The sequence below is a fragment of the Falco cherrug genome, chromosome 9 (assembly GCF_023634085.1).
Source record: "Falco cherrug isolate bFalChe1 chromosome 9, bFalChe1.pri, whole genome shotgun sequence".
In the NCBI taxonomy this organism is placed as follows: domain Eukaryota; kingdom Metazoa; phylum Chordata; class Aves; order Falconiformes; family Falconidae; genus Falco; species Falco cherrug.
Window position 1 is genome coordinate 17,933,980 of NC_073705.1, and position 14,392 is coordinate 17,948,371.

At 47.2% G+C, this 14,392-nt stretch overlaps 1 long non-coding RNA gene across 1 annotated transcript; it reads left to right on the forward strand.

Moving 5' to 3' along the window:
* The first annotated feature begins 1,063 nt into the window (after positions 1–1,063).
* LOC129736782 (uncharacterized) lies at positions 1,064–3,612 on the forward strand. The gene is made up of 3 exons (XR_008733854.1): positions 1,064–1,246; positions 2,348–2,446; positions 2,906–3,612. It is a non-coding gene; the product is annotated as an uncharacterized LOC129736782 (long non-coding RNA).
* The last annotated feature ends 10,780 nt before the right edge of the window (positions 3,613–14,392 follow it).

Sequence of the window (14,392 nt, forward strand, 5' to 3'; positions counted from 1 at the left end):
TCCCGCCGAGCGCGGGTCGCAGCGCGCCCGCCCCGCCGCGGCCCGGGCCCGGCCGGTAGGAGCCGGGTCCCCGTGTTACAGATTTGCTAACGGTTAGAATTAACTAACCTTATTTGATTTTATAAAATCATTTTCATAGAACTGTAGAGGAATAAGAAATATATTTTAGTGGAACTAGCAGCTGCACCACACAAGCTGCTGTGGAATCCTCTGTACAGCCCTGTACCAAGGCCAAGGACTGAGAGCAACCGAATGAAACAACTCGTAGCTACCTGCCAAGAAACCGTGAACTTTAATAATAGTGATATAAAGAAATTGTATGGAATGGGGACAATCAGTTCCGGGTAAATATATTTACACAAAGAATGTAGGTCTAGTAATTAGGACTCACTCACGCACCCGGCCGTCCATAAAGAAGTGTCTGCTTATCTCCCTCACATCGGGGTCGGCAAGTTTTTCATTCCGAGATTTCGGTACCAGCCGCTCCCCGCCCCCGCCGCGGGCCGTGCCTGCGCTGAGGCGGCGCGGCCCGGCCCCTGACGCGGCGCCGCTCTGCTCTGCCAGGGCCTCCGGTGGCGGCCGGCGGAGCGGCGCGGCCGGCTGCAGGTCCGCGGCGAGGCCCTGCGCGGGCTGGGGGGAGCGGGCCCTGCTCCAGGGCTGCCCCGGCCGCCGTCTGTGGCACGGCCCGGCACGGCCCGGCACGGCACGGCCCGGCCCGGCCCGGCCCGGCCCGGCACGGCACGGCACGGCACGGCACGGCACGGCACGGCACGGCCGGGGGTGTGTTTTCTTGGGGCGGAGCTGCCGGCCTCGCCCCCCGGCGCTGCCTCGTCCTGGCAGCGCCTCTGAACACCGAAATTGTGGGGGTTACGGTCTTATTGTCACCTGACGCTGTAAATCTACAAAACGCCGTAGAATATGATGGGGGGCGGGGCAACATTACAGAAACCCATCAGTCTTTTACCTGAGCTTCCCCCCTTCCTGCCCAGGAGACACGTTTTCCCTTTTTTCTCCTCTTTTATCCACTGACAGACACATCAGAGGATTTTCTGGTTAGTGCCCCCCAGCACCGCAGCATCTTCCCCTGGGCTGAGGTAGCGTGAAATGTCTCCTGTGCTCTACAGATGCCCCGTCCCGCGTCCTGCCGACCTAATGGAACCAGCCAAGAAGCCCTGCAGTATGAAATCGAAGAGCTGAAGCAGAAAGACCTTGCTCTAGACCAGGAAACTGCACAATTCTTGTCCGAGTACGTCCTTGGCCAGCTCAGTGTCCGCTGTGATGCCTCAGTTGGTTTTGTTTAAAAAAAAAAATACGGTCTAGGGCTTAGAGCTAAAAGCCGTCCTCTTACGCCACCGTTTTTATCGTGGTGTTGTGCAACGTTGATTACAGCGTTGTTTTGATTTATGGGACCCGTTAAGGGAGAATTCTTTCCACTTTATTTGGTAAAGCAAACCCAGGTTTCACTAGGAGCTGGGATAGGAGCATTTTAACTTTACCCCAGGTGTTGCTGAGGCAAATTACCTGTGAACTGGGAATGAATGGTTTTAACCGTCGTGATGCTATGGCACATCATGCTACCAGAAGGCCTTGTTCATGTGAGAATTAAAATTGAGATTGTGGCTTGTATGACCTGCCCGGTTTAGCCCCGGATGAAACGGTTTCCTTGTTTGTTCCATCCCGATCAAGTGTCTATTTCTTTCCTGTCTGAAGCGAGTGGGTTAAACGTTGGTGTTCAAGAAGCAGAGGTGTTTCCCAGGCAAGCGAAGGGCCTGGAAAGAGATGGGTGCCGCTTACAGGGTAGCGCAACTGCTTTAACTGTGGTTTCTTATGACCTACTGTGGCAGCTGCTTATTAGCAGCTCTTTTGAGATCAAGTTGCTGCTTGGTTTTTAAAGAGAGGGTATCTCTGTGGGTTATTTGTTGCAAAGGAGTGTTATTTTCTAAGGTCACGTGTAGTACAGAGAATGGAAACGGCAGAGCAACAAAGGCTGTTCCCAAAGCTTTTTTGCTTTACCACCACGCCTTTTTTTTTCACTAGCTACAGATTAGAGATACAGATATAAACTGAATTCACCACAGCCTATTCCTGTTCCTACTTGATTCTGAGAATTCGGGTGGGTTGGGGTTTTTTTGTAAGTCGATGCGGCAAAAAAAAACCCACTCAAAATGAGGGTCTGCTCATTTGTAGCTTTCGTGTTGATGACTTGCAGCAACTGTACTTGCTGCCTTCGGATTCTGCTTTGGGTAGTGCCAGGCTTGAGCGTCTCAAATCTCCTTGCTGTGCTGGGTCAGTAGGGGCAACACTCGCCGTGCGGCATTTTTGACCTTTTCTGCTTTTATTGCTACAGAGGCTACAGCCTGGAGGAATTGGAGCAGCACATTTCTCTGCTCGCTCCATGAGTACAATGATATTAAAGATGCTGGGCAGATGCTGCTGGGCAAACTGGGTAAGGAAGGGGAAAACTGTTGATGAACAACTCAGTCAATGTTTTCATGTAGACAGAGAGAGAGAAGGTACTACGCCACGAAGGCAGAGCTTGTTTTAAAGATTCTTGAATTCTAGGGCTTTCATTGCCCAGCCACTTGTGCAGGCACAAACACTTCTGTCGTTATTTTCGCAGGATGTGTTTAGAACCGAACATGCGAAAGAATTGTCATCTACTGCTATTTTAGTCTGTGTTATGTACTGCCAAACTTTGTTCAGTCTTACCAATTTTTGTCAGTTTTGCTCTTCATATACTTTAAAAGAGTGTTGAGACAAGCAGAGAGCGCAGCTGCAAAACCTTAGGTTGGTTCCTTAGCTATGGGAGGTTCTGTGAGAGAGTTAGGGGCTACTGGGAGGAAAACACAACTTTTCTGACTGGTCTGATACTTCTGTAATGAAAATAGCCGTCTTTCTTTTCCAGCTGTTATCCGAGGGGTTACTACAAAGCAGCTCTACCCTGAATACATACGACCTGGAGCTTAGCGACTAGTATTGAACCTGAAGATTGCCCCGTCCTGCAAAGCTGACACTTACTGGGCCGTGACGGTTTGGTGTGGTATTGGTTCAGAACGGACAGAAGGTGGCCTCAGAAGCGTGTGTGTGGAATTGCAACAGCGCGTGCATGAACAGCCTTATTTCCGAGCAGCTTTACAACGTGAAAGCTGTTGAATCTGTCAGCTGTGTCCTGCTTGTGGGAAAGGGATGTAGGACTTTGGATAATTTTGTCTCCTGTCTGATGGGACAGTATATTTTTTTTTTCGTTTGTTGGAAAGGCCGTAATTCAGGTTGATGTGAAGACTCTTCCCGTGGAGACCTTGCTTCTCTCCAGCATCCAGGGGCTGTTTGGTTACTGAATAATAGAGGAAGCGAGGGCATGCAAACGTGCAATGTAATAGCTGCTTTGAAAGAAAAGAAAAAACCCTCGGAAGCAGCAAGGGAAGAAGGCTGAATTTGTGGTGGCTTGGGGGTTGGTTTTGTTTTATGATCACATCTGGGTGAGTCTGGGTATTCTGCATTTTTGTACTTAACTGCTCGGGTATCTAGAGGTTCTGTATCATTTCTGTGGTGAATGGCAAAAGGTGAAGTTGTATTGAACTGTCCTGTCTGAATAAAGCAGCTGTCACATTTCTCAGGAATTCACTTATTGAAGAGCCTATAAAACAGCGCGTGAACCTGGGAGCAAATTCTTAACCTCTAATCTGAGACAACTGGAACATCTATTACTCAAATGTTTTCTGAGGACTCTCAATGGTGACGGTGTGGCAGCGCTACCCAGTAATGGGTAGGTGCCGAATTACCTTTACTGCTACAGAGGCTACAGCCTGGAGGAACTGGAGCAGCACATTTCGTTTTTGCGGCTAAAACAGGAACAGTCAAAAGTAAGGAAGAAGCGAGTGGTGCGGCAGAGCGGTAATAAGGGGAGCAGCGGCGATGATGAAAATGCTATCGGCAGACGCGTTACAGAGGGGTGGAGGAGAGTGCGCTTGGAAAGTATGAAAGAGGGAGCGCACGCGTTTCCCGTGATATTACAAGATAGACACCCAGGCCAGTATCAGGCATTTCACTGGGAAATGATTAAGGAACTACAGAAAAATGTCACGCAAAATGCACTATATTCTCCTTTTACACAAATTTTGTTAGAGAACGTGATGATGGGTCTGCAGCTAGTGACTCTGCTAGAATGGATCCGTGACAAAGTGCTGGACTTTCCACCTGATGGCACTTTGCAAATTCCTGCCTGGCAAGCGGTCGGCAGGCGATTGTGTGATGCTGCCGTGGAGGGGGACTCCGTGGCAGGCATGTGTTTAGCGCCTTGCTGGCAAATTCTGACTCCTCTTTTGCCAAGCGTGGGCTAATTCTACTAACGGTGCTAAACCAGGGGAGGCTGTAAATCCCCCCGACAGCGCGGCTCTTCTCAACACACCGCCAGCGATGGCGATTCCCTCCACACCTCCTCTGCCCCCAGAGCTCCTGTCACTGATTGCAGCGACCCTCACAGCACAGGACCGAGCGCGGGAACAGGACAACTCGGACAATGATTCCATTGACACCGATAAACCTTTGGACCCAGGTCCTATAGTCCCGGAAGAGGAGCTAGACCTTTTTCCTCCTCCCCCTGATGCACTGGCTGTATGTTCGGGGAGGGTGAAAGGGGGTCTGAGGGATCGGTGGCAGCAATGCAGGCGGGAAGCGCTTAAGCGAGGGCATTTGGGAGGCGCCATGGCACATTCAGTATTTTGTCAGCCAAATCAACCTGCAGAGTGGCAGCCTGTGCAATAGGAGGCTGTTAAAGGGTTAAGCAAAGCCATGCGGGAAGGGGGGATTCATAGTAGTTTTGCTGTGTCCCCTCTTGGAGTGATGGCAGAGCCTTATACACTCACACCATGTGATTATTGGAAGTCATCGCTTTGTGTGGTACGCACACCGACGCAGTGCATGATGTGGTTATCTGATTTTTGCGAGCTATGTGTAGTGGCCTCGATTGAAAAGCTTAATCGGGGAACTGCTGTGAACTGTGAGCCGTTGGCTGGAGAAAATAATTGTGCCGACCGATCCTGTGACTCAGGCAAGGCATCCCAGGGACAGCTATTTGCAGACGGAGGAGATGGCTAAGAAGGCAGTCCGGGTAGGGGGATACGGGAGTCTGGGCGAGCCTCTAGTGCGTCCTTCGCCACGGTCTTGCAGGGTCCTAGAGAGTCAGAGACTAACTTTATTGATCGGCTTCAGAATATTTTGCAACAACAAGTCGAGCAGGAGGAAGCTCAAGGGTTGCTTTTAAAACAACTAGCTGTCATAATGCCAATGAAAATTGCAAATGGGCATCGCAGCCCTTGCACAGTCGCAACCCCAACACGTGTCAAATGGTTATAACCCAGAACTCACAGCAGACTGTAACTCTCAGGTTGAGTTCTGGAATGCAGCGTAACACATTTTTGCTTCTCTAATCTCTTCTGTAAGAACAGTGCACGCTCTTCACGTGCTTCGTAAATAAGGCTGCTAGCTTGCTAAAGAAATTAATACTACAATACTATTTCTTTTTTTTTTCCCCTGGCTTATTATTATTAACAGGTGTCGATTCTGTCCGTCGTATGTTGCTACAGAACCGAGTTGCTATTGATTTTTATTATTAGCGCAGGGACAAGGGTGTGAAGGCTTTGATAGGTTGTGTTACGTCAGTCTGAGTGACCACTCTGAATCAATCCACAAAAGCATACAAAACTTAAACCAAAGACCTGCAGCAGAGCCAGGGGTGGGAGGCCTTTGGTCTCTTCTCACGGCTGGGAAACTTTGGGCCATGGATCAAAAGTAGTCCAGGATTTATTATAATCGCCTTAACCCCTGTATTGATGTTTGCCTTATGTCTCCTATGCCTTTTTGTCCTGTATTCAGCGTTTAGCTGAGTGTGACATAAATCAGGTCACGGGCACCCAGCTACACACAACCTTTGCCTTGTCGCAATTCACAAGCAAAAAAGAGGAGGATAGAGAATGTCACAGGAGCACCAACTCCAGCGTGGGGCAGCCTGCCATTCTTGTGTGCAGGGATCCTATGGGGAGAGGAGCAAAATGGTGAGTGGGAGCCGTCCTGGAGTCTGTTGGGTCTTGTTTGGATGGCAGTGGTGGGGGAGGACAAAGTGTGGGAGATGTGAGGCTGTTACAGATTTGCTAATATTTAAGATTGATTGACTTTATTTGATTTTATAAAATAATTTTTAATAGAATACATAGAAATAAGTAAAATTTGTCAAGAGACTAGTCTAAAGTGGCCTCAGGCTCTTCCACTGGCATTATTACGAATCAGGGTACAGCCAAAGAGTGGAACCTCAGTCAGTCCTTATGAATTATTATATGGAAAACCATATGAGTCTCCAGAACCAAATCCAAACATACATGTAAAAGGAAAACAAGATGTGTATAACTATTTGCTTTCTCTAAGGAAAACTTTGGCTGCAATTCGGAGTGCAGTAATTTGGAATAGACCTTTATCCCTGGAGAATTCAGAGCATGATTTCCAACTGGGAGACTATGTCTATGTGAAGACTTGGACCTCCGAACATTTACAGGAACGTTGGAGACTTTCCAGAAACTGTTAACCACTTTTACAGCTATCAAGATTGCAGAATCAGATGTTTGGATACATTATACTCAAGTGAAGAGTACACCTACTCCATGGAAGATTGTCAATCGTGACCCAGAGACTTTAAAACTGACACTGAAACATGTCTAATTTTTTTATATCAGATTTTGATTGGGATTTTTTTGGATTTTATTTTGGTCGGTAGTGCTGGTAGGATCATGGGCTGACTTGGTGGATAGGAACAAAAGACAACTAGAAACAGAACAAGTAATTGACATTCCCAAACAAATGATTGAGGAAAATCTGATGTTGGGATTGATTAAAGGATTTTCCAATTTGCAAAATGTTACACACATTACTGCTTGTTTACCAATACCGAGGGCAGTAGGTGAATCTATTCCATGGGGAATTTTAACCATTAATCTGACCAATCTGGAACATAAAAATGAGACCACCTATTGTTACAAAGGCCAGTAACTCAATGGTATGAACAAGTAAAGGTTATTAGAAAACAGTGGAAGTTGCCAGGTAAAGAAACAGATTGTAAAAAACTACCGAATTATGATTTTATAACAGGATCCCGACCTAGTGCCATAGCTCGAGTTCTTTTTCCTGGGGGTCCAAATCCCTAGTTAAGATGGTGTTCTTATGATGAACAACTTAAAACCAACGTAAACAAAAGTATCATGCAACGGAAGTGTAACAAAACTGGCCAAGGTACACAATTAGTAGAACAACGGGGCTCTATATGGTCCATGGCGATATTTTCTCAATTCCAGTAGATGGCCAGAACTCCTTGGTATTTTACCTGGGATGGAAAAACTTTTGCAGTTTTACCCTGGGTCTATGATAGAGCATCTTCACTGAGAGAGAAGGAAAGTAAAATAGTGTCATGGTGGAAAGGTGAAAAAGTGTATGATTGCAGCAATGCAGACTTAATAATTCAACAAATTCCTCCTTTGGCCGCTGCTTTAAAATATGGTTGTTTTTGCCGAGGTCTTAAAAATACTCTCAATTTAACCAGCACTTTTACACCCAGGAAAGGAACTCTGTTTAGTTGCAGAAAATCTACTATTCAAAGTCCAGGACATTTAATTTGGGCATTAAGTGACGGAACCTGGACAACTCATCTACCATTAGATGGTAAGGTGAAACAAATCACTTTAGGCATGCCAACATTGTGTCCGATTTGGAAAAAATCACCATTTAGAGGATCCCTAGAAAGTTTAAAATTAAAACTAACCAAGAGGTCTGAGACAGATGATGATACTTGGAATGAACCCTCAACAGGAGTAAAAATTGGCTGGGCACTTGAATCGCTTTTGAATCCTATAGCATCATATAGAAATAGAGAATGGCTTTATCAGTTAACAGGTCAAGTAGAAAAATTAACAAATGTCACCAAAAAGAGGTTTAAGGAATTGAACATACAGTTACAGGCGACTTCCAAGATTACTTTGCAAAATAGAATGGCATTAGATATGCTCCTACTTAAAGAACATGGGGCATGTGTATATCTCAAGGATAGACTGAACCACAGTTGCATTCACATTCCAAATGTCACTCAAGATGTGGAACATGATCTGGACCTATTAGGTAAAATTGAGAAAAGATACAGAATCAATTCAAGAAGATATGTTAGAAGATTGGCTGGGGAAAATTTTTTTAACAAACTGGGATGGAATTTGAGCTCTTGGATACAATCCATAATCAAAACTTTGTTTCTGTTACTGATTGTCTTTCTGATGATCATGCTAGTATATGCATGTTTGAAGAAACAGTTTACCAATAGAATTTCAGTCAATCGTATGAGAGAAGTACCAACTATTCCATCAAGACATAGTCCACCACCAAAATATGCTGAAACAAATGATATGTAAATAACGTGAAAGTATTGAAATAATAATTTTCAGCACTTTCAAAGGGGGGAAATGATACAGATTTGCTAATATGTTAAGATTGACTTTATTTGATTTTATAAAATCATTTTTATTAGAAATATAGAGGGATAAGAAATATATTTGCACAGTAAAAGCTGTTATGAAATCCTTTGTACAGTCCTGTACCGAGGCGAGAAGAGTGGGCTAGAATCAGTGTTTAAACTTAGGTAATAAATTTAGGGTTTGAAAGGTTTCTTTGTAGTTAACTAGTCTTCCGTATGTAGAAAGTGTATTGAAATGTCAGAATATAGGATTTATGGAAACTGGGGAGAGTCGACTGGAACAGCTTGTAGTTACCTGCCAAGAAACCGTGAATTTTAGTAAAAGGTAATTCCGGCAGGGGGAGATCGCGACCACCGACTCATATACCACCTACCCAAATTGTACCCCAGACCCATTTCTGGACCTTTCTAACCTTTACTGCACAGAATCGGATATGGGAGGAGAATATGTTAATGGTTTTTGGGAAATATCATGATTATGCATGAATACTTAATGAATATGCATGAGTAAGTTCTATATATGGTGTCTGATTTTGAAACTTGGTGTGTGTTGATTGTGAGACGACTCACTCACGCACCTGGCTGTTAATAAAGAAGTGTCTGCTTATCTACATCACATTGGTGTCGATAAGTTCTTCATTCCGAGATTTCGGTAACAAGGCCACCAGACCACTTACCTGTTGGATGAAAAGCTCCCTGGTGTGTAACCCTCCCATTCCCTGCCTTCAGCAGATCAGTCCAGCTGGCCCCTTGGCTAGCTCTGCATTTCCCTACCGTGCAACCAACACCTTCAGGCACCTGTGTGGATTTTAGCATTTGCCCCAGCTTTTCTGTTCTGGAGGTATTGCCTGGTCTTAGGGTGGCTGAAGCAAAGAGGAGGCTTATGCCCTGGGTCATGCTGTGGACCCTTCTTGAGATTATTTCTCCTGGGACTTGGAACCCACCAAAATGGTACACACTGTCTCCTTAGGAACAGCCAGGTGAGAGCGGCTGGGAGTGAAACCTCCTTCCTCCCAGAAGCTATCTGGCTCTAAGGCTAAAGCAGTTTTCTCCTCTGAAACGTAATAATGAATTAATTCTATGAGCATTCAGTGAAAACATGCTCTCAGAGGATCTTGCACCAGCAGCAGAGCTAGGGGACTGCAGCACAAGGTTGCTTGCTAATGGCATGCAAACAGAAGTAATAGCTTGTGGCTTTGGTCTCCCTCACCACTGTTGGTCTTTGTTCACTTCCCCATATCGGTCCCCTCGGGATCTCCCGTTGCCTCTTCCACGGCCCTGCCCAGGGAACAGCACATAGCCTGGGCGGGCTCCATCGAAGACCTGGCCAGCTGCTACCCTGCAGCGGGATGGGCACAGCACAGGGGGTCCCTGCCCATGAGCAATCACAGTCTGAACAAAAAAAAAAGCGAGTGTTATCCATATGTTGGAGGGTTGATGCTGATTTACCTGTGGTAAATCTGAGAAGCCAGTCCAGAGCATCTGACCTCTGGATGCATGTGTGAACTGCATACACCTGTCCCCCAGCACCCTGCAGGTTGAAGCTTGCTGCACCGAGCCACAGGCTCCCAGTGAGGATGCATCTGGCTGGGGAAGGGGCCTGTCTCCTGGTGGTCTCTCCTTCTGTTCCTGGATTTGCAGAACGCTGTGAGTTATGGAGGGGCAAAAAGGGAGAGGGAAAAGTTTGTGACACTGATGGTTTTTACCTTGGCTGCAGTGTAAGGCTTTCTCTCACCCAAGATGTGCTCTTGGCAGGCAGTCGATGCTGCAGTTAGTGCTGCTGGGAAACCTGCCTGACCGACACAGGGTCACTGGTGCTCAGAGCCCTGTAAACATTGCTCCAGAGCAGTCAGGGGCACTGCAGGCATAGAAAGATATCATGATATTGAATTGCATTCACTTCACATTTAGAAACTTGAGGGCAATGGTCAAGAGTCTTAATCAGGAGGATTAGAAGTGTCATTTGTTTTTTGAAGTAAATAAATTGTAATAGTAATTTTCATGTAAAGGACATGCTTGACATGGCTAGCATACAAACCTGCAGGCTGATTGATTTTTGCAAGTGACTTGAGACAATGGCTTTAAAGCACTGTACAATTAAGAGAAACTGCCTGTTTCTCCGTGTCTTGCTAGGACTTTCTGTATTCGCATGCTAGTGGGTTAGACACTTCAGTTTCCAAATACGACAGTCTCAGGATATCCCAAATTTTGTAATTAAAGGCAGCTGGAGGAGAGTGCAAACACCCAGTGCCCTGCAAGTCACCTGTCAGGGATTTAAGTGCAGAGCCAGGCTTTTCCTGAATATAGGGCTTGCTTTTATGGTCTGTCCACTAGTGTTCTGCCTTAAGAAACTGAGCGTTGAACCCTGGACTGGAACTGTGGTTGAACATGCTAGGAAAAACATTTCTATTCAAAGCAAGGGCTACCAGGCAGGTTATTGTAACAGACCTCTTCCTAGCTGGCAACTTAAATTTGTAAATAGTCAGTTGCACACACAAATACAGTTTCGCAAATAGCTTGAGCTGAGAAAGGTGACCATATATAAATGTTACTCAGTAGCTCCTTCTATTCAAACTTCCGTTTAACCTGCATGCATAGTTCTAGAGATAATTATGAAGTCTGTTACGTGAACTGTCTTTAACCAAGAAGAAGGGAAGGAAATGAAATAAATCTACAGCTTCAGAGAAGAGGTGGATAGGAAAATCGAAGCTCAGATGTTAACAGGTCAGCTGCTCACAAAAGTGTGTTTGAGCCAGTCAGTTCAAGGAGGGCTCAGTAGAAAATGTGGGCAAGAAATGTCTGCTCAATTTCATTCCCAGCTGGTGGCCTGGGTGCAGCAATACCTGCACCCCTAAGGCATTGGGAAGAGCCTCTTTGCTCAGTGACTGGTTGCCAGCTGTGTCTGGGTGCTCAGGGGCATTTCCCAGCACCTGCGGTCCCACTAGATAAGCTGTTCAAAGGGTGTGCCTCCACTGTCTCTGCAGCCTGTGTGTAGAGGCCACGTGTCCGTAACAGGAGGGTGACTGCTGGATCTGCCGATACCTCAACCCTCTGTGACTTTGCTGTGGGTTGTGGTCCTCAACGCGCAGCGACATGTATCGCCCCTCGACTGCAGGGTTTAGACTGAGCCAGACCTCTCGTAGCTTACTTGCATGTTGGGCCTTCCTCCTCCATCCCTTGCAGCATCCAGGCTTTGATTGGCAGCTGTCACTGCATCGCCCTTCTTGTGCTGGTGCAGCCAGCCCCCTCGGTGCAGAGCAGCAGGGCTTCCCACAGTCAGAATGTGGCCGGCGTTCTGCCCGTTCCCTCCCGACTGGCTTCTTGCATGCAAGGCAAAGCTCCGTTGGCCTTTTCCTGTCACCTTCCAGAGCACCAGAGTTTCGGTTCCAAGGGACACCTCAGCAGCTTTGCTCTTTCACTCCAGTTCATTTAATACTTACATGTTTCTGGGACTGATTGGGCCTCAGGTGTAACACTGAACCCAACTGCTCTAACAGAGCTGTTTCGTACAGATGTGTGTACTGCTCACCCCTGGATTGCTGTAGAGGCTCCTGCACTGCTTGTCCTGATAACCCACCACTGAAGCCAAGATGCTCCAAGTTACCTTCCCGACACCATGACTAGTGCCAATCCCTCCAGGCAGCGCCTACTGCGCACGCAGCTCACCCTGTCACGGACCCAGTGTTGCTTCCAGCAGTAGAGCTGCATCAACAAATGAGGTTCAAAGCAGCTTTCGGCTGTCTCCAAGCCTCTTTCTGCATTCCTCCCAGCTGGAAGAGTCTCCATATCCCAGCTGACAGGCAGCAGCACATCTGGCAGAGTCTTCTGGATACCTCCCTTTCTATGTGTGGAAACAATTTAGTCAGGAAGGAGTTAATGTGTTTCCATTATTTTCAGCTGCCCTTGAATCAACAGGAGCAGGCACAGGTGCTTAGTTTGGGGCTCAAAGGTTGCAGGTGCTAGTCCTTGCTATGTTACAAACTACCACTGTACTTCAGCTCCCAAGCCGTAGGGGGTTAAGCAGCCTTCCCCTTCCTCACTCTAGAGCTGTCAGGGTAAATGCATTAAATTATAAGGTCCTGACTACTCAGAGATATGTTTATATCTGCATGGTATAAACAGTTCAGGCACAGCAGTTCATGTTTCCTCATACCACTTTCTTCAATAGCATGGCATGGGTTTTGTTTTCTTTCTGGAGTAACAAGCATTCCCTCCCTGTTCAGCTCCGATGAGTATGTTCTCATGCCATCATTTCCAGTCACTGCAGGAGCTCCTGTCCCACACCTGGCTCCAGATGTCTCCCAGTTGCTGATACTCAGGTCTGGTTTTCATAATTTTTTTTTTTTTTTTGCTTTTCTGCAGGACACAACAATGTCTTTCTCACTGTTTCACAACACAACTCTAAATTCAGTAAGTACGTTGCATAGGATGAAGGTCAGTTCACCATTATGTTATCTGTAGGAGCTGAGGGGGTAGGTGCTGCTTTTATGGGTGAGTGTTGATGTGGTCTTCTGACAGATGCTGCTGACATTATATTGTAGCAGTAAAGACAGGTGAGATGCTTAAAGTACCCAGATTGCTGTATTTGTGCCTGTGTCCCTGTTTACAAGTGAGCAAACCAGCCGTGGTTAGTTTGCTAAGCCTGTAACGCAGCTGCGCTTTCATCCTGCTCCTCTCATGGAGAGGATGCGAGTGTCGTTTCAGACATAATTTCTGTTCTCTCTCAGTGAGAGAGGGGGTGATGAGGGGAGCAGGACATTAGCCATTGCAGTGATTATCAGAGGGTCCTTTAACGTGTCCTGCCACTCAGTTAAGGTTTGTGTTGCTAATTCTTTGCTGAAAGAGATGAGGTTCCTCTCTCTTCCCACAGAGTTGTGGGCGTGCAAAGGTCTGGGCTCTCTAATCCTGCCTCACCGCTCGCCAGACTGTGGAATGGAGTCTGTTCCGATGCACAGACCCTGTCTGGTTTTGCATCTTCCCAGCCAGGGACCAAGGGCATTCTTCGGCTGAGTTACGGGCATGGTGTGTGCAGTCCAGTCAGGACCTGCCTTGGGATGAGGAAGGGCAGTTTCGCTGGCTGTGAGTTCCTGAAAGATGTATGTATGTATGTGTGGGCACCAGTCACCATTGCTCACTTAAACAGAGCATCTGCTGGCTGTGGGGGCCAGAGAATACCTGGCTGACTCGTGGCCTTTGAGGAGGCTCTGTCCCCACAGCCGGCTCCCTGTGGCACTCCAGGGTGGACACTGGCTCCTGTGGCTCTCGGCTGCAGCAATGTCAGCTTGAGATGGTGGGTCAGCCCAGGAGAGGGGGTAACGAGTGAGGAACTGCTGTCAGCACTGCCTGTGCCACGGGCTTCCTCCGTGCTGGACCTGCCTTGTCATTTGAAGCTGGGTGTGATCTTTTGCAACGGGTGGAAGCAGCCAGAGGTTTTGGTTTGGGGCACGCCGGGTCTGCCAGTGCCCTGCACTGCCCACCTTGCACCTGTGAGCCAAGGTGCAGGCAAGGCCGTGCAGGCAGCTGCCCCCAGCATCAGGGCAAGGACAGAGTGCAGACCTGCAAGAGCACATCTCCTTTTGGGGCTCCCCACTCCCCTTTGTGCTGCTTTGCCTTCTGAATCCAGCTTTCTCCAGCCTATATTTGTGCTTATCTCTTGTACGTGCTTGGTATAAGATTTTTTTCAGCCTCAAGCCACTTTTTGCAGAAAAATATGTAATCCTTCCATTCAGTCAGAGCCACTGTTTGAAGGACCAGAGTTTGGGTTCTTGTTTTTGACTGGCAAGCACAGGCGTAGCTCAGGGCATAGCTGGGTGCTCCATTTGTTACTGACCATGTGCTGTTGTTGTGGTCTTGCAGCTGCTCACTTAGCCTCCCTCCTTGCTTGCTTTC